Genomic DNA, 21,074 nt, shown 5'->3' with positions numbered 1-21,074 from the left:
CCCCCATTGTCAGTCACACAGCCTTGGTCACAGTGCACCATCTTAGCACCAAGCCACTCCTGAAATGAAAATTCTTAAAATGCAGAGCCAGACCGATAAAATCCCCTGGGTTATAGTCCGTTCACTTGGAGCCAAATGGATTGCTCGTTAATATCTTCCCCCATTTGCCTTATGACCAATTAGCAGCTATTAAGACCCAACCATCCTGGCATGAAGCTTTTCCCTAGCAGCGGCTGCCACTGCTGAGAGCCCTGGGGACTGAGGGTGGATTTCCTCCCTGGCCCCTCGATGCCCCAAAGCTCACTCCCCAGAACAAGGATGGGAGAAGTGCTGAGTTCTGGGCGCCATCACTGCCTGATCCTATCAGGGAACCCACTGGAGTTGAGAAAGGTTGCTTGCACCCGTGTCTAGCCAGATGTCCTGCATTCTTTCCCCAGGGCAGGGGTCCTCTTGAGATGCTGCTGCTCCAAGAGATCCAGAGGAGGCTGGCTGCCCCAGAACCTGTCAACAAGATTCCCATGCAGCTTTCCACCCCCCCCCCCCCTTCCCACCCCCTCTCTTTCTCTTACATTCTGTCCTAAGTTACAAACACAGGCCGCTCCTTTATACCGGGGACACTGCTGAGTGCCCGTGCATTTCCTCACTCATTCCTCACAAGAAGGTCGTGAAAATAATCATGACCCTGGGTGACAGTGAGGGCAGCGGAGGCACACCGAGAGAGGTGAAGTGACTTGCTCAAGGTCACATCGTGACAAACTGGCAGGGCTGAGATGAGCACTGAAACCCCTTTTTTCACAGCGAGTCTGAGAAAAGCACGTCTGACAACGAGAAAAGGTTCTTGGAAAGGCCAGATAAGCCCAGGTGTAAAAGGCACTCCACGCGGAGAGCGTGGCTTCTCGTAGAAGCAGTGTAGACAGCAAAGCTTCCTGGAGACAGAGTTCTGTGCCTTCTGTGGGTATCCATTGAGCACCTGCTGTGTACCAGGCACTGTTCTGGGTGTGCGCATTTGGCAATGAATCAAACTGACTTGTCTCTGTTTCTTAGAGCTTACGTTCCAAGGGGGATGGTGGAAAATAATGAAACAAAGTCATACAAACAAGACACTATGTCAGAGAAGCATATGTGATCTATTGAGAAATAAGATAGAATGATTTGTAGAGACTGAGACGGATGGGCCCCGAGGCGGGGGGTGCTCTCCTGAGACCCGAGTGTTGAGATGTGCTGACTATGGCAAGACTTTGGGGGTAAGGGTGCTATTCCTGCCGCGAGGCAGCAAGGACAAAGGCCCTGGGTTAGGAAGGAGCTTCTCAGGTTGGAGGAACTAACAGGCCAGGGTTGCTGCCTGTAGGGGGGGGCTGGGGGCAGGGAGCCTCGTACAAGGAGAGGTTGGAAAACAAGGCGGGGTCCAGACTTATATGGCCTGCGAGGTCATGGTTGCAAGTTTGGGCTTTACCCCAAGTACAGGGGGAACAGGTGAGGGTTTTAGGCAAGGGGCTGATGTAATCGTGGTCTGATTTTTAGAAGATCCCTCTGACCACTACATCGATCAGAGCAACAGGTTATTGCAAAATTACTGATGCGTGTGTGTCAGGGAAGATGATCAGGAGAGGCAGAGGCAAGGGGGCGTTGGAGCTGCTCGGGGTATTTCTTGGAAGGCTGCCTGGAGCAGGAGGGTGGGGGCCAGACTGTGGAGACCTGTGCTCTTCTTGGAGGGACAGACGTTGGCAAAAACGCGGAAGTCTGGCTTCTGAGCTGTTGGGAATAAGCAGACATCAAGTCAGGGCTGATAAATGGAAAGAGTGGGGACTGCATGTCCACTGGACACGCCCTCTGCTCTGTCCTGGGCCCTTTGTGTCTCTTGTGGGGTATTTTTACCCCTGTATTTTTATCCCTCCCCGTGCAGGAGATATTTTTACCCCCACCTGTGCCAGGCACTTTATTTGCAGTGGCAATTGTCCAAAGGGGGGAGGCAGCATCTTACAGGGGAAGATAGAGCTCTGGGGCCAGATGCTCAGGCTCAGATTCCAGTCCCACCAGCTGTGTGATCTTAGACCAGTTACTCAACCCCTCTCTGCCCAAGAGTTCTTATCAGCGTTATGTATCTGCCAGTTGGGATCCTTTTGGCTGCAAGGAAGAGCAAACACCAATTAAGCAATCAGGAAATTTATTCTCTTGCATGATGATGGGTCCCTGCCCAGCATCATCAGTGGCTCGGTGGCAGTGGCAGTGGCGATGTCCTTCCTTCTCGGCTCCCCCGGTTCATGGTAATTGCATTCTGAGGCCAGGGGTGGCATGGTTGCAGCAGCTTCCGGCCACACAGTCCAATGGGACAATGTCTAGAGAAAGGGGCAGGACCATCTCTTCCTGGAGCAAGGAAGCATGTCTTGGAAGACCCGCAGTCTTCCCTCCGTGCCTCATTGGCTGAAATCGGTCCCGTGCTTATTCAGGATGCTGTAGAGCATGAGGGTAATGGGATGGCCATTTCAATAAATCTTAGCTATGAAATGAAAGATGAAGAGGAAGGGCGGAAAGAAAGGAGAGGAAGAAGAGGAGACGAGGAGGAAGAGAGGAAGGACAAGATGCACCTTTTCTCGACTCAGAGAACTCAGTGGCTATGACCTGGAAGCCAGGGCTCCTTTTACTTCCTTGCGCGGCCTCTGTTCTGAGTTAGGTTTCCGAGATAAGGACTGGAGGGTGCAGGCAGTGTTGGTTTGAAGGATCAAGGACAGTTGACCATCCCAGGTGTCTGGATTCCTGAGGGCAGGGCCTCGGCCTCCTCAGCCTCCACCCCAGCCTCTGCCCCAGCCCCAACACCCCCACAATTCTCCCATAGGCCATGCTCAACCTTAGGCATCCCTCTCCTCTGTGGTCCCCTGCCATTATTCTCAGAATCCTGGCACCCCAAAGGGGCATGGAACCACCCTTGAGGCCCCTGGCCTGTCCCCTCACCACCCAGGCCAGGATGCCTGTTCCCGGCACACTGCTGAGCCATCTTGCTCAACTCTGGGGAATTTCTGGGCAGTTTTGAAACAGCCTCTGAGACAGCTGGGCAGAGCATGAGCTATGAGGCCTTGGGCAAATTACATCACTTCTCTGAGCCTCAGTTTTCTTATCAGTAAAATGGGATAATAAATCTCTGCATCGTGGGCCTGTTCTGAGGATGAAATAGATCACGTGGGTGAAACACACGGCCCAGTAATTTCATAATTAAGGTTCGTTTATTTTTATGGAGGTGAAATTTACCTGACAAAACTGGCCAGTTTATACATAAAATTCAGTGTCATTTAGTACATTTGCCTCTATGTGGCTCCAAAAACAAACATTTGCATCACCCAAAAGGAAACCCCATGTCAATTAAGCAGTCCGCCCCTAGCTCCCACCCTACTCTAGTCCCTGGAAACTACTCATCTGCTTTTTGCCTCTATGGATTTATAGATTCTGGGTATTTCATGTAAGTAGACTCATACTCAATGTGTGACCCTTTGTATCTGGCTTTTTTCACTTAGCATAGTTTTTTGAGATTCATCAATGTTGTGGCATGTGTCAGCGTGTCATTCCTTTTCATGGCCGAATAACACTTCATTTTATGGAATATGCCACATTCCGGAAAATGTAATTTGTCCATTGATGGACATTTGGGTTGTCGTCATTCAGCTCTTGCGAATCATGCTGCAGTGAACACGTGTGTCCATGTACTAGTCTGAGGTCCTGTTTTCAATTCTTTTGGGCATCCACTTAAGAGTGGATACAAGTTACACTCTGTATAACTTGTCGAGGAGCCACCGAACTGTTTCAGGGTTGTACCATATCACGTTCCCACCCGCAGTAGATGATGGTCCTAACTTCTCGCCCGACGCATGTTATTTCCCATTTCTGGATTATGGCCATGCTGATGGGTGGGAAGTGCTATCTTAGAATTCTTTTTTCAGGAATGGCATAAAGGAAGATGGCCCTGGGGTCTGAATGGCCCACCTTCCTGAAAAAGTGGCTTTGCAATGCTGATCAGCTGGACCAGGGCTGCTGGTCCTCAGGTAGGGCTACGAGTTCTCCCCACAGAGATGCTGGAGGCAGAGCGCTCCCCACCCCCCTTGCCCCTCCATCCTAGCAGTGCACTGGGAAATTGGGGCCAGTGGGGACCTCCTGTTATCAGGCGGTCCTCTTGGGCCTCACCTCCCTCCAGGGCACCAGGGAGGCGGCCACACTGGGCTCAGTGTTTTCTGTGTTCTGGATTTCTCTGCCTGAGAACCAAGCCCCGCGCCACCACCGGCACAGGTCTCCGTCTGATCCCAGCTTCTGATCTGGGGGCTGCTTCTCTGTTGTGTCAAGGAGCAACGTCCTCTGGTCCTGTCCCTGGGCTCCACTCTGCTCTGGGGCGACACTGGCTTTGGATTTTGTGGACCCCAGGCCTTCCCCCTCCTGAGCTACTGTGGCCACATGCCCTGGCACCTGGGAGACCTGAGCTAATTAAGGAGGCTCTCAGGGCCCGGGGTGGATGCCTGCCTGGCCCCTGGGTGAGGTGCGCTGGGAGCTGGTGGCCTGTGCAGGAGGGCAGGAGGCCACCCAGACCTCCAGAGGCTTGACGCTGTTCTTGACCTTCTGGGGCCCCAAGACTAGGCAAATTTGCACTTTCCGAAACACGGGTGACCTACACTAGCTTTGAGTCATCCACATACCCCTTTTATGGGGACCCCTTTAGTGTCCCCAGTTCAGCACCCCTCCACCTCTTTTTCTTAAATATTTTATTTATTTTATTCATGAGAGACACACAGAGAGAGGCAGAGAGAAGGCAGAGGGAGAAGCAGGCTCCCTGCGGGGAGCCTGATGTGGGACTTGATCCCAGGACCCCGGGACCATGCCCTGATCTGAAGGCAGATGCTCAACTGCTGAGCCACCCAGGTGCCCCAGCACCCTTTCACCTCTTTTATTTATAACCCCATCCATCCCTTCCCTCAGGCCCCCTTCCCCCCCACAGGCTCAAACCCCTCCATCACCTAAATTCCTAGGGGAGCTGAAATGGAAGGGAGAACAGGGGAGGCACCTTGCTTGTAAATGTCTGGGACCATCTGCCCCCTGCTTCCTCCAGAACCCCTGCCTTAGATGTGGGTCCTCCTGAGCCCACTGCTCCTCCCCTCCTGTCTGGGCAGCAGGATCTATTAGAATCAGGTCCTCAGTCCCCACTTGCAGAGGAGGTCACAGACACGCCTCACCTCTCATTAGTCCCAGTTTCCCTCTTTAAAAGCAACAATTCCTACCCCACCTTTATTAGTTTAAAATTCTTCTTGGTCATTACAATAGTAGTACCTTCTAGGAAACGGACAAGCAGAAACAACCCCCAATCCTTATAATGCTACCTCCTGGAGTCAACCATTGTCACATAACAACAACGACAGTAAGAATCACCTCTTACTGAACATTTATCTCATATCAGACATGGTGCTAAACACTTTATGTGGGTAATTTTATTGTTCTTCCCAACAGCCCAATGAAGTTGGTATTTTCTGCATTTTACAGATAGAGAAGCCGAAGTCCAGAGAGAGAGAGGTTCTATAATCTGCCCAAGGTCACAGAGCTTGGAAGCTTCAAACCCCAAACCTGTCTGGCTGCCTGGGGAGCACACCTGCCTCCCAAACACTATTCAAAAAAAAAAACCAAAAACTTTTATATATATATATATATATATATATATATATATATATATATATATATATATATTTATGTAAGATATTTTAATGGAATTAGTTGCAGCTATTGCTTTGTAACCTGCTTTTTGCTCCCTCTAACAATAGATAATTAACAATTTCCCCATGTCCTGCTGTCTTCAGCAATATTATTTTCAATGGCTACTTAGAGCCTCATTGTGTGCGTGCGTGTTCCAAGGTTTGTTGAACTAATCCTCTATTGTTGTGCACTGTAGGTTCTTTCTAAAGTTTTTGTTATTATAAACAACAGTCTTGTGCAAATTTTTTTTGCCCACATTCACAGTAATTTCCTTGAGGGTAAACTCCCAGAAGGGAGGTTGGGAGGAGGCACGGCTTTTGTTTTTCAAATGTCTGTAACATCTTTGGATCCATTACGTATAATTTGTGAACACAAGTTGTGCCATTAACAGAGGGAAGGTTGACACCTTTCCCAACCTACTGGGCTTTGCACAACCTAGAATTATAGGAGTTGTAAACAAGCCTTCTAATAGCCCTGGATTATCTGTGGCTATTGTCAGGTCATGTAGAGGTGGTAATTTATTGAACAGATTTTTCAAATGTGTCCAAGTACACCTGGGCGGAATTGAAAACGGGAAGGGTTTCTGGAAGCGGAGGTGGTTGCGGTGTTTGGGGGAGCTGGTGGCCGGCCGGTGGCACTTGTCTCGGTGCTGGCTCAGAGGCTCCCATTCCACCAGCTTCTCTCATTGTAAAGCCCAAGGAGCTGCCTTGGGAGTGAGCTGCCCCGGGGGGCTGCCTGGGGGACACACCACGGAGTCAGAGGCTGTGCGGGCCTGCGGAGGTAGCAAGTCATGCCTTGTTCCTACAAGGCAGTAGGTGCCATTTCAACACGGTCATAATCTTGCTTCAGCTGCCAAGAAACACCAGCTGGTGATGATGAAATGCCCCAGAATTTCTTCAGGGAAGTTATTCACCAGCTAAACAGTCTCCCATTCCACGAACATTGCAAGGAAAGAGAATTCTCTCCGTGTGTTGGACGCCGTGCCTCCTGCCATCGCTCAAGGCTTCCCTTACTGATCTGGTCACATTCTTCGGACATCACTTGCTTGACCGCATGACATGGCTTCCAGGCCACCTGCTCTCCCAGCAGCCTCTCTGAGGCCTTGGGGTGGGGACTTAATTGGTACACGCAGCAAATTAGCCAGGGCAGAACCAGTTTGGATTTTAATCCGGTGGTTTAATGAGATGTATGGCCCAGTTTTCTGTGCAGGCAAGGAGACGTCCCTGCCCAGGAGGGGCTCGCCATCAGGCCGGCAACAAACGCCCACGGCCTGGGGGGAGCCTTCCTTAGGTGAAGGTCAGCCTGGCAGGTGACATCTTGTTGGCTTCTGTGGGTGAGAACTGAACAAAGGGAGAATCTCGGTTGGGGGTGGTGAGGTGGGGTGCAGACGGACCCTTCACCGCCTCACAATTCTTCAAGGGCACTAGGCTTCTGGGTCTTTCTTGAACACTTTCTCGGGTGTTCCTTTATACACTCATTCCCTGACCTTGCCAGCTCCATGATGAATAGTCTTTTTTTCAAAAGTCAGTGCAGCATCACTCTCTAGGCCCCCCCTTACCGAGCACTGACTGTGTATCAGGCTCCATCTTAAACACTTTTCATGCATTGTGTATTTAATTCTTCCTGCAGCCCTGTGGGTAGACCTGATGTCTTTTCTAGATTACAGATGGGGAAACCTAGGCAGGGGGAGTTCAAGTCGTTTGCTCTAGGTCACCCAATCAAATAAGTTGCTATTCCACCCTAGGTTTGGGCACACCTGGGTGTCTCAGTGGTTGAGCGTCTGCCTTTGGCTCAGGGTATGATCCTGGGGTCCTGAGATCGAGTCCCGCATCGGGCTCCCCGGAGGAAGTCTGCTCCTCCCGCTACCTATCTCTCTGCCTCTTTGTCTGTGTCTCTTCACGAATAAATAAAATCTTAAAAAAAAAATAAAACCTTGGATTGCATGGCCCCCAAATCTAGTCTCTTGACAATAAGCTCGTGCTTCTGTCTGAAACTTTTCCTTGCTCTTGTCACCGTGCTCAGAGCTGTGCCCTCGATAAACCATGAACACTATTCCAGAGCCTCCACCAAGTGTGTAATTTTTTTTTTTAATGTCTACCTATCCTGCTGGAAGGGGTCGGGGATTGTGTGTGCCTCGTGTCCATAACCCAGCATCCGGCTCAGAACCCAGCATGCAGTGGACACTTAATACATGTTCAAGGGAAGAATAAGTCTTCGAGTTGTATTAACTTGGCTGAATGTCCACATTTCTGTAGACTTTATCTCTTTCTGGAGCACTGAGAAAATAGAGTAAGTTGAAGGGGCACATAAACTCCCATAAGGGGCTGAATTAACACCAAGAGTTTTCTTCCATCTTTGAAGAGTTCCTTCTGACAAATGTGTTTTCTTGACATGTCTCTTTTAGATTTTCATGGCATTCTGGAATATTAATCTGTTTCTCTTGTGTGATCCTTCTTGATCCTCACATCTGCCCTGGGAGGCAGGGAAATGAAGTGTAAAAAGAGCCTGCTTTGTAACTGAGGCTTGTTGATGGTCGGAGATTCATCCCCAAGGCTGAAGGATTGCAGGAACTAACAGATTCGGTGAGGGCTCAAGGATCCCCCTCCTCCAGCCAGACCCTGTTCCTGGGTGCTGGATTTGGCAGCAGGTATTGGCCAGGCTGATGCATTTCTCTTTTGGATGTTCAGCAGTAGCCTGGAAAGAGTGGCACAGCCAAGGGCAACCACCCTTCCTTTCGTGGGTCTAGAGCCCTTTCTGCCTGTGTGCATCTTTTCTCCCATTTGGCTGACCCCTTCTTTGGTAAGAGCAGCCTTGGGCTTGGGGTCTCCATGGATCCCTGCTTGTCCATCTTGACGCTATTGTTTTCCAGGTTCAGAAACAACACATACCAATATGGCACCCACCCATGTTGTGCTTCAATCTCATTGGACTCTGCAATTCCGTGTACTTAAGGGAAGTGGTTGTCATTAGAATTGTCCTCTTGATCCCAATCCCTCCCTACAGTACTGGATCTTCATAGCCTTTATAGGATAGGAGATCTTCACACAAGCCTGCGGGTTAGGCAGAGAGGGGCAGTGGAGTTTCTGAGAGGAGGATGAGCTGGTTTGTTAGGAAGCACAGCACCCTTCACCTCAGGAATGTGGGACTTGGGCTTTTCCCCCCAGCTCCCAACACAGTTGGAGAATAAAAGGTGAAGATGATGCATCTAACTGGATCGAGGGTAGGGTGGGGTGGTGGTGGTGGTGGTGGGGAAATGTCACTTCAAGGCATTAAGGTCTTCCAAGGAGGATGGGCTTGTTAACTGGCTTCCTAATTAGCAGACCAGCCTGAGGACTGTCTGGCATTTCTATTCCAGCTTTTGTGTTTGAAAGAAAATTCCACCCAGTTGCTTCTTGAAGTACAGCCTGATTCGCTAGAAAACTTGTAAGGAAAAAAGGAACTGATCCTCAACCCCCATGGTGACTCTTCCAAGCTGGTGTGCCAGCTCTGACTGGGGCAAGGGTTGTGATGAAAGTCACCTCCAGTGGCACTGGTGGCTGCTTTGTGCTCCTCTTCTCCTTTCCGGAATCACACAGTCAGGCCAGGCTGGTGGGTGACAGGACACCGCTGAGGCCTCCACTCCGGCGTCCTTCCCAAGGACATGCCCAGCGTCCACCAGGGTTGCCTCATCAGGCAGTGAACTCAGGGCAGAGGAGAGTGGAGGGAGAGGCGATAGCTGCAGCAGCAAGCCCTTGGCAGCAGGGTCTGCAGGAGGCCGGCGGGGCTTTAGCATGCAGGGCCCGTCTCTGGAGGACTGGTAGTCTGGGCTGATGCCAGAGAAGACAGGAAGCCAATGGGTCAGCCCCTGCTTCTCCAGCTAAACCTTAATTTTCTTAGGGCAGCCAGGGAGGGGTATGTGTGTGTGTTTGTTTAGATATAATTCACATATCATCATAACACTGACTCTCTTGAAATAGACCACTCAGTGGTTTTAATGTATTTAGAAGGTTGTTCAAATATCACCACTAATTCTATAATCCCCCAAAGAATGTTCATCATCCCCCCGAGGAGCCCCCAGCCCATTAGCTGTCACTTTCTGGTTCCTCCCCCTTTCAGCCCATGTCTACCACTAATCTACTTTCTGCCTCAATGGATTTCTCTCCTCTGAATTTTTCACAGAAATAGAATGCTACAGTATGTGGCCTTTTGTGTCTGGCTTCTTTCACTGAGTGCAGTGTTTTCTACGTTCACACGTTTTAGCACACATCAGTACTTCGTGCCTTTTTGTGGTTGAATAATATTACCCAGGTGATGGACAGCTGGATGGCTTCCACTTTGGGGCCCTTATGAATAGTGTTGTCATTAGCATTTGTGTACATGTGTTTGTGTGACGTTTGTCTTCAATCTCCTAGGAATGGGATTTCTGGATCACAGGATGACTCTGTTTAACCTTTGAGTAATTTCCAGATGCCTCTCGAAGGGACTGCACCATCTTCCATTCCCACCAACCATGCATGAGGATTCCGATTTCTTCCTGTCTTCTCCAACACTTGTTATCGTCTGCCTTTTTAATTAGAGCCATCCCAGTGTATGTGAAGTGGAAGCCTGCGGACATGGACAAGGTGACACTTGTGATTAGAAGGACCAGAGCATGAATTGCAGGAGGAAGAATGGGGATGTTGGGAGTGTCCCGGGTAACATCCTTAAGGAGGTCTGGGGGACTTGTCCCAGGCCAAGGTCAGGAGAGGTGATTGAAAGCAGCATGTGTGGGGGCACCTGGGTGGCTCAGGGGTTGAGCATCTGCCTTTGGCTCAGATTGTGATCCTGGAGTCCTGGCATTGAGTCCCACATCAAGCTCCCCTCAGGGAGCCTGTTTCTGCTCTGCCTTTGTCTCTGTCTCTCTCTCTGTGTCTCACGAATAAATAAATCAAATCTTAAAAAAAAAAAAAAAAAAAAGCAAGCAGCATGTGTGGTTTATTTGCTGGCTTATAACCCCAGCACTGAGCCCTAGTAGACACTCAAAGCTATCTGTGGAATATATGATTGACTGAATAAATGAATGAAGTGAATGAATTATTGAATTAATGAATGAAAGCATCAGTCCTTGGGGACCCAGTGAGTGCAGAGGGACTGGAGGATGGGCCACTCTCCCGTATGTTCCAGGAAAGAACGACTCCCCTAACACGTTGTCTTCTCACAGATGGGGAATGATCAGCTACTGTCTTTCTGGCAAACAAGACAAAGGGGCTGGTGAGGAATGGGTGGGATGGGGCCAGGGCTGGTGTCATAGAAGCAGCAGGCCATGAATCATAGCTTGAACAACCCTGAGGACAACAGTCGCAGAAAGGCTTTAGCACCCACTGAGCCGTTCTCCTGTAGAAACTCACTTCCCAAATCTGCTTTGCATGGGATCGTTCAGCTCCAGCTCTCTGTCTGCAGAGGCTGCTATGATTGCTGCTCTCTGTGGCAAGGACCAGGCCAGACATTCCACAGCCGAGCCTCCTCCCAGCACCAGCCAGCTCTCTCTTCCTGGTGGCTGTGCGGGCGCAGGAAGGGAGGCAGAGCTGGATGCCTGCAGGCGCTGTGCTTCTTAAAGCTTGGCACCTAGGAGGGTTAGGGTGGTAGGAGGCCTTTTCCTGAGAGATCTGCAGAACATTTAGTGTAACAACAACAACAACAATAATATTTCCAGTTACAGGGATGCCTGGGTGGCTCAGTGGTTGAATGTCTGTCTTTGGCTCAGGTCCTGATCCTGGGGTCCTGGGATTGAGTCTCACATCAGGCTCCCTATGAGAAGCCTGCTTCTCCCTTTGCCTCTCTCTCTGTGTGTCTCTCATGAATAAATAAAATAAAATAAAATAAAATAAAATAAAATAAAATAATAATAATATTGCCAGTTACAGAATATTTTATATGCACCAGATTCTGTCCAGAGCACTTTATATAATCTGGTGACTGTGGTGATTGTCTCCTTGGAGGTCACTTTCCTCCTTATTCCTTTTACTAGAGGACCAGAGGATAGAGAAAGATTGGCAAAGCCACCGAAGTTCCTCATTCCCTTTGCCCACAGGTTTGTCTTCCCAGCATCCCTTGCAGCTAGAGGAGCCAGGGCTGGAGGCCCTGGGGAAGTGGGCGGGAAGGCAAGGGGTGGTCATGTGATCCAGTTCGGGCCAGTGAGGCCTAAGGGGCAGTGCACGGGATGCTGTCTTTAAAAAGATGGGAATGAAAACTTACTGTCCTGCGAGTTCTGCTCTTAGGGCAGCTGCAGCCACCTTGTGACCACAAGGTGAAAGAAAGGCAAGCGGATTGTAGAGCCGTTGAGGTAATCAGGTAACTGTCTATTCCTGATAACTTGTTATGCAAGAAAACTACATACCTCTCTTCATTTAAATCACAGTAAATGGGTTTTTCTGTTCCTTGCAACCAGAAGGCATAATAGACAACTGTATTTTATCTGATTAATCCTCATAGTCACCATAAGGGGGAGGTATACTTATTTCCATTTCATAGATGGGGGCCAGGGGACAGGATCTTCTTTCCTGTAAACAAAACAAAGAGGCTGGTGAGGAAAGGGCTGGTGGGACGGAGCCAGAGCTGGCGTTGGAGAAGCAGCAGGCTGTGAATCGTGGCTTGAAACAACCCTGAGGACAGCAGTTCCAGAAGGGCTTGATGAAGCGATGTTAGAGAGGATAAGAGACATGCAAAGTCACTTAACCGGAATAAACTGGTGAGTCAGGATTTGAACTTAGGTCTGTCTCTAAAGCTCTTATTAATTTCATCATTCAAAATCCCTGTGGATTCTTGCCCAGAGTGGGAAAGACCATGAGCAATGGACAGAATGGGAAACCAGGTGTTGGCCTTCTTCACCCCAAAATGTGCCCTGGGTCTCCCAGGCTGCTGAGTTTTTTTTTTTTTTTTTTTTTTTTTCCTTCCCTTGTGGTGTCAGAGTCTTTGGGCCCTCCACAGCTAGCTGGTGGAGATGGACAGCGTTTGGGAAAACATGTGGGGCTTGGAACCAAAAGGCTTGGTCAGATCCCAGCCCTGCCACTTCTCAGCTGTGTGACCTTGAGTGGGTAGCCCCACTACTGTGAGCTTTGATTCCTCATTTGTAAAACATTCGATAATTCACTTGTATGGAAAAACCAGGTCAAGTTCTCTGGAACCAAAAGGGGTGTTTACTAGCTTTTATTTGCTGAAAAATTCAGCGGGTGGACTTGACCTTAGTCTTAGAGGTAGAGGTATTAGTAGAAAGAGAAAACATGGCCCTCTCTTTCCGAATTCCACGGCCCAATTTCATGTCCCCTGGTGGTTGCTTTTCCTGCTTCCCCTATTGATTCATGCTCTGCCATTTCACTGGCTGGGGAACAAACATGCCTATTGCCTGGGGGCACTGTTGCCAGTTACTGCCAGGATCTCCTATTAGCTCGGTCATGTGACCTTCCTGAGAACTGGAGGTAGAGTTAGTCCTTCCAGAAGCTTCTCCTGGAAGTGAGCATGGTTTGGTTCCCCATGAGAAGGAGGAGGGTCCTGTATCAAGAAGTGGGGAATAAATGTGAAGCAGGATAAAACCCCAAAGATGTCCCCTCCTCCACCTCAGGGAGCAGTTCTGAGCATTCGATAAGGTGGATGTGTTCTCAGCAGGTGCCTAGCATGATCAGCGACCCTGAAGACCCTTGGTAAATGCTAGCCGGCCTCTTCCCAGGCCATGGCTCTGTCCTCCCTGCAGCCCCTGGCCTGTCTGTGTTACTGGGCACATGTCAGGGAACAGGCCCACCTCCACTCTGTAGCCTCTATCCATCACCCCAGCCTTTCTCCCTGCACCCAACATGACAATTACCATGTGGCTCGAGATGAGACTCTAATCCTATTACTCATTCATCAACCAGCCACTGAGAACAGGCGTTGGATCGAACACTGCCAAGGAAGCTGGGAGAAGCCTTCTCCACCACTGTGAAACTAGGCTTAGCTCAAGCACAATAGGTGTGTAATTTCAGGTTTTGTTGAGCCGAAATCCAATCACATACTTGACTGGTGGATCACAGAGACTCACAGGCTAAAAGAATGAGATAATTCTACCTCACACAAACACTGGGATTCGGCTTTGACTTAATGACAAATGTGTGACCAACCTTACACTGTTACATTCTTTCCCCCTCTCTCTCTTTTTGTTTCAAACATATTTCTATCTTTCTCTCTCTCTCTCCCTGCTCTCCCTTCCTCTACACCATCTAGCGATGGGATGGGACTCAGTGAAGTCCTAGAGCCACAAAACAAAGGTAGAGAAGCAGGAGGAAGCTTTCTAAATGGCCATCACCAGGTGGGATGCACTCCCATTCATTGTCTTCATTTAATTGAATGAGAACAAGAAGGTGAGAAGCGGCTTCTAGGGATGGATTTATTTTAATTCCTAGTGATCTTGGTTCTTCTGTCCCAGGAGTGGCTTAGAGTGAGAAAGGGCAGCAGTCAGAAGGTACATATGGTCATGGTCATGTTCATGAACCATTCCCTTTATTCATCCAGTACTTTTTGTCCAGTGAGTGCTGCTCAGTGTGGGTGGGGAAGGATTGTAAGGAGAAATACATACATACGTGTGTGTGTGTGTGTGTGTGTGTGTGTGTATAGTATTTGACCCCTGTTCAGTGATGATAGCTGCTTACCTAAAGAAAGATAACTGCATAAATGAGCTCATTCAATTTTATGAGTTCACTCGACTTAAATTTATCCACTCCACAAACACTTATGGACTGGCAACCACGTGCTGTGCACTCTGGTAGGCACTGGGTGACGCTCTGGTGGATAAAGGCAGTAACCGAATGGACAGCTAATAGAAGGTAACTAGGAATAGTGGGGGAGTACTATTTGGAGGTGAAAATGGGGGAGCAGTAGAGAATGAATTAGAAAGACCTCTTTGAGAAGGGGACCAGAATGATGACAGAGAGTCATTTATTGCAAGACTGGGGGGGCGCTTTAGAGTCCATGGTCAGGCCCCAGATGGGAAGCAGGTGAGCCAGATGCAAGCTGGATTCAAGGTCTGCCTGACAGGTATGTGCATTATTTCCCAGGGCAAGCCATTCATCCTTCTGAGTCTCTGATTCTCAACCTGCTCTGCTAACTTTGTAAAGTCTCTGTGACATCTCACTGTGATCACAGTGTGTCACTTTGGAGTGACAAGCAGAATGCACTCACAAGAACAATTATTAGATTTGTTTCTTCATCGGATGGGCATATTGAGTGTGGGTGTGTAGGGAGTGTTGTTGTTCCTAGAAATGGAAGTGGGCTGGGACTGGTGTGGGGAGTGGGTTTCCATTACATTTTCTTTCTTTTTCTTTTTTTTTTTTTTTTTTAAGATTTTATTTATTTATTCATGAGAGAGAGAGAGAGAGAGAGAGGCAGAGACACAGGCAGAGGGAGAAGCAGGCCCCATGCAGGGAGCCCAGTGTGGGACTCGATCCCGGATCCCAGGATCATGCCCTGAGCCAAAGGCAGAGGATCAACTGTGAGTCACCCAGGCATCCATCCATTACATTTCCTTTCTTGAAGCTCCTACATAAGTCTGCCCTTAGCTGGCATTTGTCAAATAAATACTTTCTATAGGTAGAGAGCTAAATTGAGGCTTCAAGTGAGAATCCTGAGGTAGTAGCCTCTGGGAATAATTTAAGATGACCTTGACTCTTATCACGCCTGCTCTGGCCCAACAGGGGATTGATTTTGAAGCCAACGTTACATTACATTAACTAAGTGCCAAATACTGGACTTATATTACCTCATTGCAGCTTTACCAAAACCTTATTGTTGTTGTTGTTTAGGTAGGCTCCACACCCAGCATGGAGCCCAACACAGGACTTGAATGCATGACCCTGAGATCAAGACCTGTGCTAAGGGGCACCTGGGTGGCTCAGTGGTGGAGCATCCGCTTCTCCCTCTGCCTATGTCTCTGCCTCTCTGTGTCTCTCAGGAATAAATAAAGTCTTTAAAATATATGGAAAATTCTCAACTGTTCTTATTTGAGTATTGTCTCCCCTCTTTCTGGAACACAGATTAGCTGTATGCTAGATCTTTTCCTTCTACTCTCCCTGGTTTCTAACTCTCCTCTTTCAATTTTTGCACCCCTGTTTCTCACTGTGCTATAGCCTAAGTAATTCCTTCAGACCTGTTGTCAAGTTCACTAATTTCCCCTCACACTGTGTGCAATTTAAGTTACCTATTTTCTTGCTTAAATGTTAAGTATAAATTATATAGAGAGAAGGGCAGAAATCATAGGTTTATGGCCTGATGAATTTTCAGAGTGGACATAATATAGAGCCACCTCCCAGGTGAGCAATCAGGAGCTGACCAGCACCCCTAAAGCTGCTCCCTCCCTCCCTATATCACCCACCTTCTTCTCCACAGAAACCACTCTTTGACTTCTCCACCATAGATAGTTTTGGCTGTTTTCAACTTTCCCTAAATGGAATATGGGAAATCACACAATATGAACCCTTTTGTATCTGTCTTCTTTTACTCGGTCACATGTTTTTTGAAATTCATCAATGTAATTGTGTGTATAATCTACTAATAAAAGTCATTCAATTCTAAAAACACACTAGACATGGGTGGTTTTATGGTCTATTTCTCTTTGTTCACATATATACAGATTTGCAGGTCTTGTTCTCATGGTGGTTTGTTTCCTTGTGATTTTGTGAGTTTTTCTTATGAAGTTATGTTGTCTTGGCTCTTTATCGGTAGGAGTAGTTTGAGGCCTACACGTGGGGCAGTGCTCTACAGAAATTTTGCATTTGTTTCTGCCAGTCTTCCTGATTAGCTACCAACATGGGGCCACTTAAAAATAAATTTAAAAGGCATAGGGCTTTTTGTGCCATATATATAGATTTGGTGAATGGATTCTGACTTGAAACCCAAGTTAGGCTCATGTCTAAGCTCCTAGGAGAGACTGGTAAAAGCTCCATGGTCTCTCATCTGTGGGATGACGAGTTATTTTCTGTAACAGCTTTATTGATATACGGGATGGTATTTCCTATCCTAATTCATTCATGGAGAGGGTCACCTTTCAGGGGTCACCAATCTCAACAGCTACTTTGCTTGAGTCCCGAAGCCTTATCTTTGCTGCTCCACACACCAGAGCCCCTTTACAACGAAGGCTTGCATCCACCAGGTGTTAGCAGCTGCTCCTTGGGCCAACACTAGTCTATGCTTACTTTCTGCTTGCTTTTGAGCATTCTGATTGTTTCTGGTCTCCAAGGATTTCATTTGCTTTTATTGCCAGCTCTTTCCTGCATTAGAGGAAAAAGGGCCTTCTTACAAAATACTCTATCCAACCTTTTTTTTATGGTGAATGTGTTATGTGGCAGGAAGGTTTTTCCTAAACGTCTATTCTGTCATAATACTGAATCAGACAGATGAGCTCTTAATTCTAGAAACATTCCCTTGAGATCAGTAACCAAATATCTTCAACTTACAGATGAGGAATTGGAGACTCAGAGAGGGTAAACAACACATCCAGCGTTGCCCAGCTAGTACGTGACAGAGACAGGATTCAAGCTCAGGTCTGTGTGGCTCTAGTACTGATGTCCGTAAAGGTAGACTTGCTGAAGTCAGCGCCCTGGATGACTTCGGGTTCATTCTGGGTTGCCAGGCCCGTAGAGCAGTGACACTGTAGAGAGGAAAGGCTCAGTTGTCGAGGGTGATGCTTGCAGCTCCAGGCGACTGTAAAGCTTTGGCTCTGGCATCCAGGCTGGACATAGAATTAGACAGGCTTGTTGGCTTCTCTGGGAGGTGGGGATGGCCACACAGAAAAGTGCCATTTGCTGAATCGAGCACCTTCAGATATTATAAATGTGCCAGTTCAGACTTAGGAAACATGCCAGGGAAAGAAAACTTGGCTGATGGGACATTTCAGGCCATTAGGCTATTACAAAGGGAGGCTCTTTGAGGGTAGCTCATAGCGAGGCTTCCAGAGTCACCCAGGGAACATTCTCCTCTGTGTGGGCCTCTGAGTGTCCTCTGTCCCTTTTCTTTTCTCTCCCCACCCTACTGCCCAATCTAGCCTGGTCCTGTGAGCCCCAGGGTGCAGCCCCCTCTAGTTTCTCCTGGCCTCGGATCTGGACTCCCTGGGGTCCAGTGCTGGGTGGATAGGGCTTAGCGGCAGTCTCTGGGCAACCTTCATCTCTTCCATAGCTGTCCTGGTTGCTGGGAGGGAGTGTGCCAGTCTCCGAGTCTTCTGAGCTCCTGCCTTTTTTTTTTTTTTTCTTTTTCTCCAAAGGGAGATATATTTGTGTATTTGTCAGGAAAGAGGTTCAGACAGTTAGAAACATAGACACTAACCCGTGTTGAGCACTCGCTGTGTTAAGCACTTATTTCAACGGTAGCAAGCAGAAGTGATTTTGATCTACTTTTTCTGGTTTTTGATTACCATTATTGTCCACATGTAATCCGCATCATTTCTCATTGCACTGTCTCCAGCTTTCACAGGATGGACAGTAGAGACGGGGGGAGGGCTGCGGTCAGAACATGGGCTGGTGTCCTAATCATGAAGCCACTCTGGCTAGACTTTCCCCCCATCCTGTCTCACCTCCTCGTCCCCTTGCAGTGCTTCCTGAGATCACCTTCCAAATAACAGGTGCACCCGTTCTTGCTCTGGTGGGGGTGCTTCCCCTAGCACACTACCATGGAGGTGCTCCATGTCCTGCTCAGAGATGACATTTTGTTGCTTAGGGATAACACAATCCTCAGCATCTGCAGGGGGTCAACGGGGTAGTGAAAGCACACTGCTTATCGTTTTTAAATAGCAGGATCTTTTGTCTGGTGACATCATCCTGTGTGCCATGAGGAAGCTGCCAGCCGGGCGGCACTGTGTTCTTGGCTCTGGGGATCCTGATTATTGACATTGGAGATAGTTTTAACATTTTTTTTCCCACTAAAACATTAGAACCTGCAGCCGGTGTGCCGGTGCCCCCAGATGGCCGGCTTTGGCAAGCTTAAGTGGGTGGGAGGCTCTTTTCCTTCCATCAGCATGGATATCTGAATCAGCCAGTGATTCTGACCAGCCCCTGAAATGGACACAGGTGCTCCTAGCTCGGGGTCCTGAGGTCAGGACTTCTGGTTGTGGGTCTGTGGCTGGGTGGCAGGAACCTGTTCCGCCAAGCGGGGCCTCGGTATGTGACAGCCTGTCCCTTCTCTGTAGTTTGCCATCAGCTACTTTGTACCACGACAGATTTGAGAAGTGGGTATCCTTTCTATACCCATGTTACAGATGAAGAAACCAAGGCTCAGAGTGGGAATAAGAGACTTGCCCCTGCGCACCCAAAAGGTAAGTGCTCTGAGCCAAGGGAAGAGCCTCAGGGGTGGAGCTTGAAGGAGGTTGGGGTAAGCTCCACGATTCCGGGTAGAAAGACCTATGGATCTAGTTCCTTGGAGATGCAGCTGGGGTCTGAGGAACTTTGGGGGCAGGCTGCATGGGCTTCTCAGAGAATGGTGAGGCAGGGAGGCCAACACAGGGGGGCGTCATGCTCCCTTCCCAACGGGGTGTTTCCTTCAACGCTGGGTTAGGAAAAGTGGCCACAGAAGGGGCCTCCCAGCACGCAGGAATCTGGTCCCAGCTGTGTGAGGCTGTGCCAAGAGCCTGGGATTTACTGCACCCCCAGCCAGCTGAGGAAAGGGTGTTGGGGGGCGCGGAAAGCATTCTAAATCGAAAAGGCATCGGGGCCACCCCTGCCTTTCCTGCTGCAGGGGTCACGAGGCTGGTCTGCAGACGACCCCCATGAGAGTGGAGCCTTTCAAGTGAGTGAAGACAGTGCTGAAGCTCTTCCTCCAATAGAAGAAATGGATCAGCTGTGTGGCATTTCATTGTTGATCTTCATCACCGTTGTCATCAAGCCGGCATTTTTCAGACATTTCCTATGTGCTAGATGCTATTCAAGTGCTTACCCTATGCCATTTAATATATATTTTTTAAAGATTGATTTATTTATTTTAGAGAGAGAGAGGGAGAGGGAGCGCTCAAGCATGTGTGTGAGCAGAGGGAGGGGCAGAGGGAGAGAAGAGAGGCAGAGAAGCAGACGCCCCGTGGAGCATGAAGCCCAAGTCAGGGTTCAATCCCAGGATCCTGAGATACGACCTGAGTCAAAACCAAGAGTTGGAGGCGCAACCGACTGGGCCACCCAGGTGCCCCTCTGCCATTTCATTTTAAAGCTCTTCACCTCCCTGCGAGGTGCGGTGGGGCTGCTGGCCATGCAGCACCGGTGGGTGAATTCCCATCCCGGGAGGATGCAGACATGACTGGCTTGCCAAGCTGATAGGGGATGGATTTCAAGGGGCACCAAGCAGATAGGTGTCCTTGGTTGGGCACCTTACTGCAACTCCCAGTCTGCACAACCCTGGTGCCCTTGGATGACAAATGTCACGATCCCCATTTTACACGTGAAGAAACTAGGCCGAAGGCGGTACTTGCCCAGTTAGTGGCCGAGTCAGAAGTCAAAACTGCCTGAGTCCCCAACCACCAGGATTCACCATGACATCACATTCCTAACCACTCCATTTTATAAGCATACATTGTGGCATTGTTGGGGGAGAGAGAAGGGGTCCATCTCTGAAGATGCCTTTCATTAAAACCTTGTAATTACCCAACTTGTGTAAAAAGAAGATAATTTGCTACAGGTTTAAAGTCATCAGTGGAGTGAGAAAAAAAAAAAAAAACCCAACACAAACCCCAAACTTGTAAATATTATTAGCTGTTCTCCAACTTTGTTGAATTTAGCTAATGTTTTCGGTGTTGACTTTCCCAGCTATCAGCTTAGCTATATAAATCCAGTTGACGTGTCTTTATTCAGATAAAACTCTAATACTGCAAGTGTAGCAAATTAGATGCAAATGCCCCCTTTTTATTTTAAGTATACTTAAAGCTGCCTTTCCAATGCAAATTTCATAGGAAATCTCAACCAGCTAGGACAGACATCTTAGCTGTCAGCAGGCAAATGCTTTCATTTCGGTCTCAGGCAAGGGAGCTGCCTGCTTTTTTTCTTTTTGCCCCTGCAGACTGAGATAATTAAAACTATAGAGAAATAGTTTTAAATATACATGATACACACAGTTCCTTAAATTATGGGATAATGCATAAATTCACCCATTACCATATTTGATAGTGGTCTCGCTGACCGAAGTTGGGAGGTGGCGGTGGGGGTGGGCGATGTGATTTCTCCAGCAACCTGCTTGCCTTGTCATCAGCAGCGTGGCTTCTGTGGCTTCACCTGGTGTCCTAAGGAGCCCTGGTAATGGTTCAAAAGGAGGTTGTGAACACATTCATTAAAAAGGGGCTGCAGTGTGTGTGTGTGTGTGTGTGTGTGTGTGTGTGTGTGTGTTAAGAAATAAAAATGTTAATGGTA

At 48.5% G+C, this 21,074-nt stretch overlaps 1 long non-coding RNA gene across 1 annotated transcript; it reads left to right on the top strand.

Annotated features, from left to right (window-relative positions):
• Positions 1-12,284: 12,284 nt before the first annotated feature.
• Positions 12,285-20,764, top strand: LOC119876041. The gene is made up of 3 exons (XR_005355030.1): positions 12,285-12,424; positions 18,878-19,003; positions 19,423-20,764. It is a non-coding gene; the product is annotated as an uncharacterized LOC119876041 (long non-coding RNA).
• Positions 20,765-21,074: the final 310 nt, after the last annotated feature.

This window comes from Canis lupus, chromosome 2 (genome assembly GCF_011100685.1).
Source record: "Canis lupus familiaris isolate Mischka breed German Shepherd chromosome 2, alternate assembly UU_Cfam_GSD_1.0, whole genome shotgun sequence".
Taxonomy (NCBI): Eukaryota; Metazoa; Chordata; class Mammalia; order Carnivora; family Canidae; genus Canis; species Canis lupus.
Note: the sequence above shows the minus strand (reverse complement) of the source record. Positions and strands in the feature narration are given on the sequence as shown.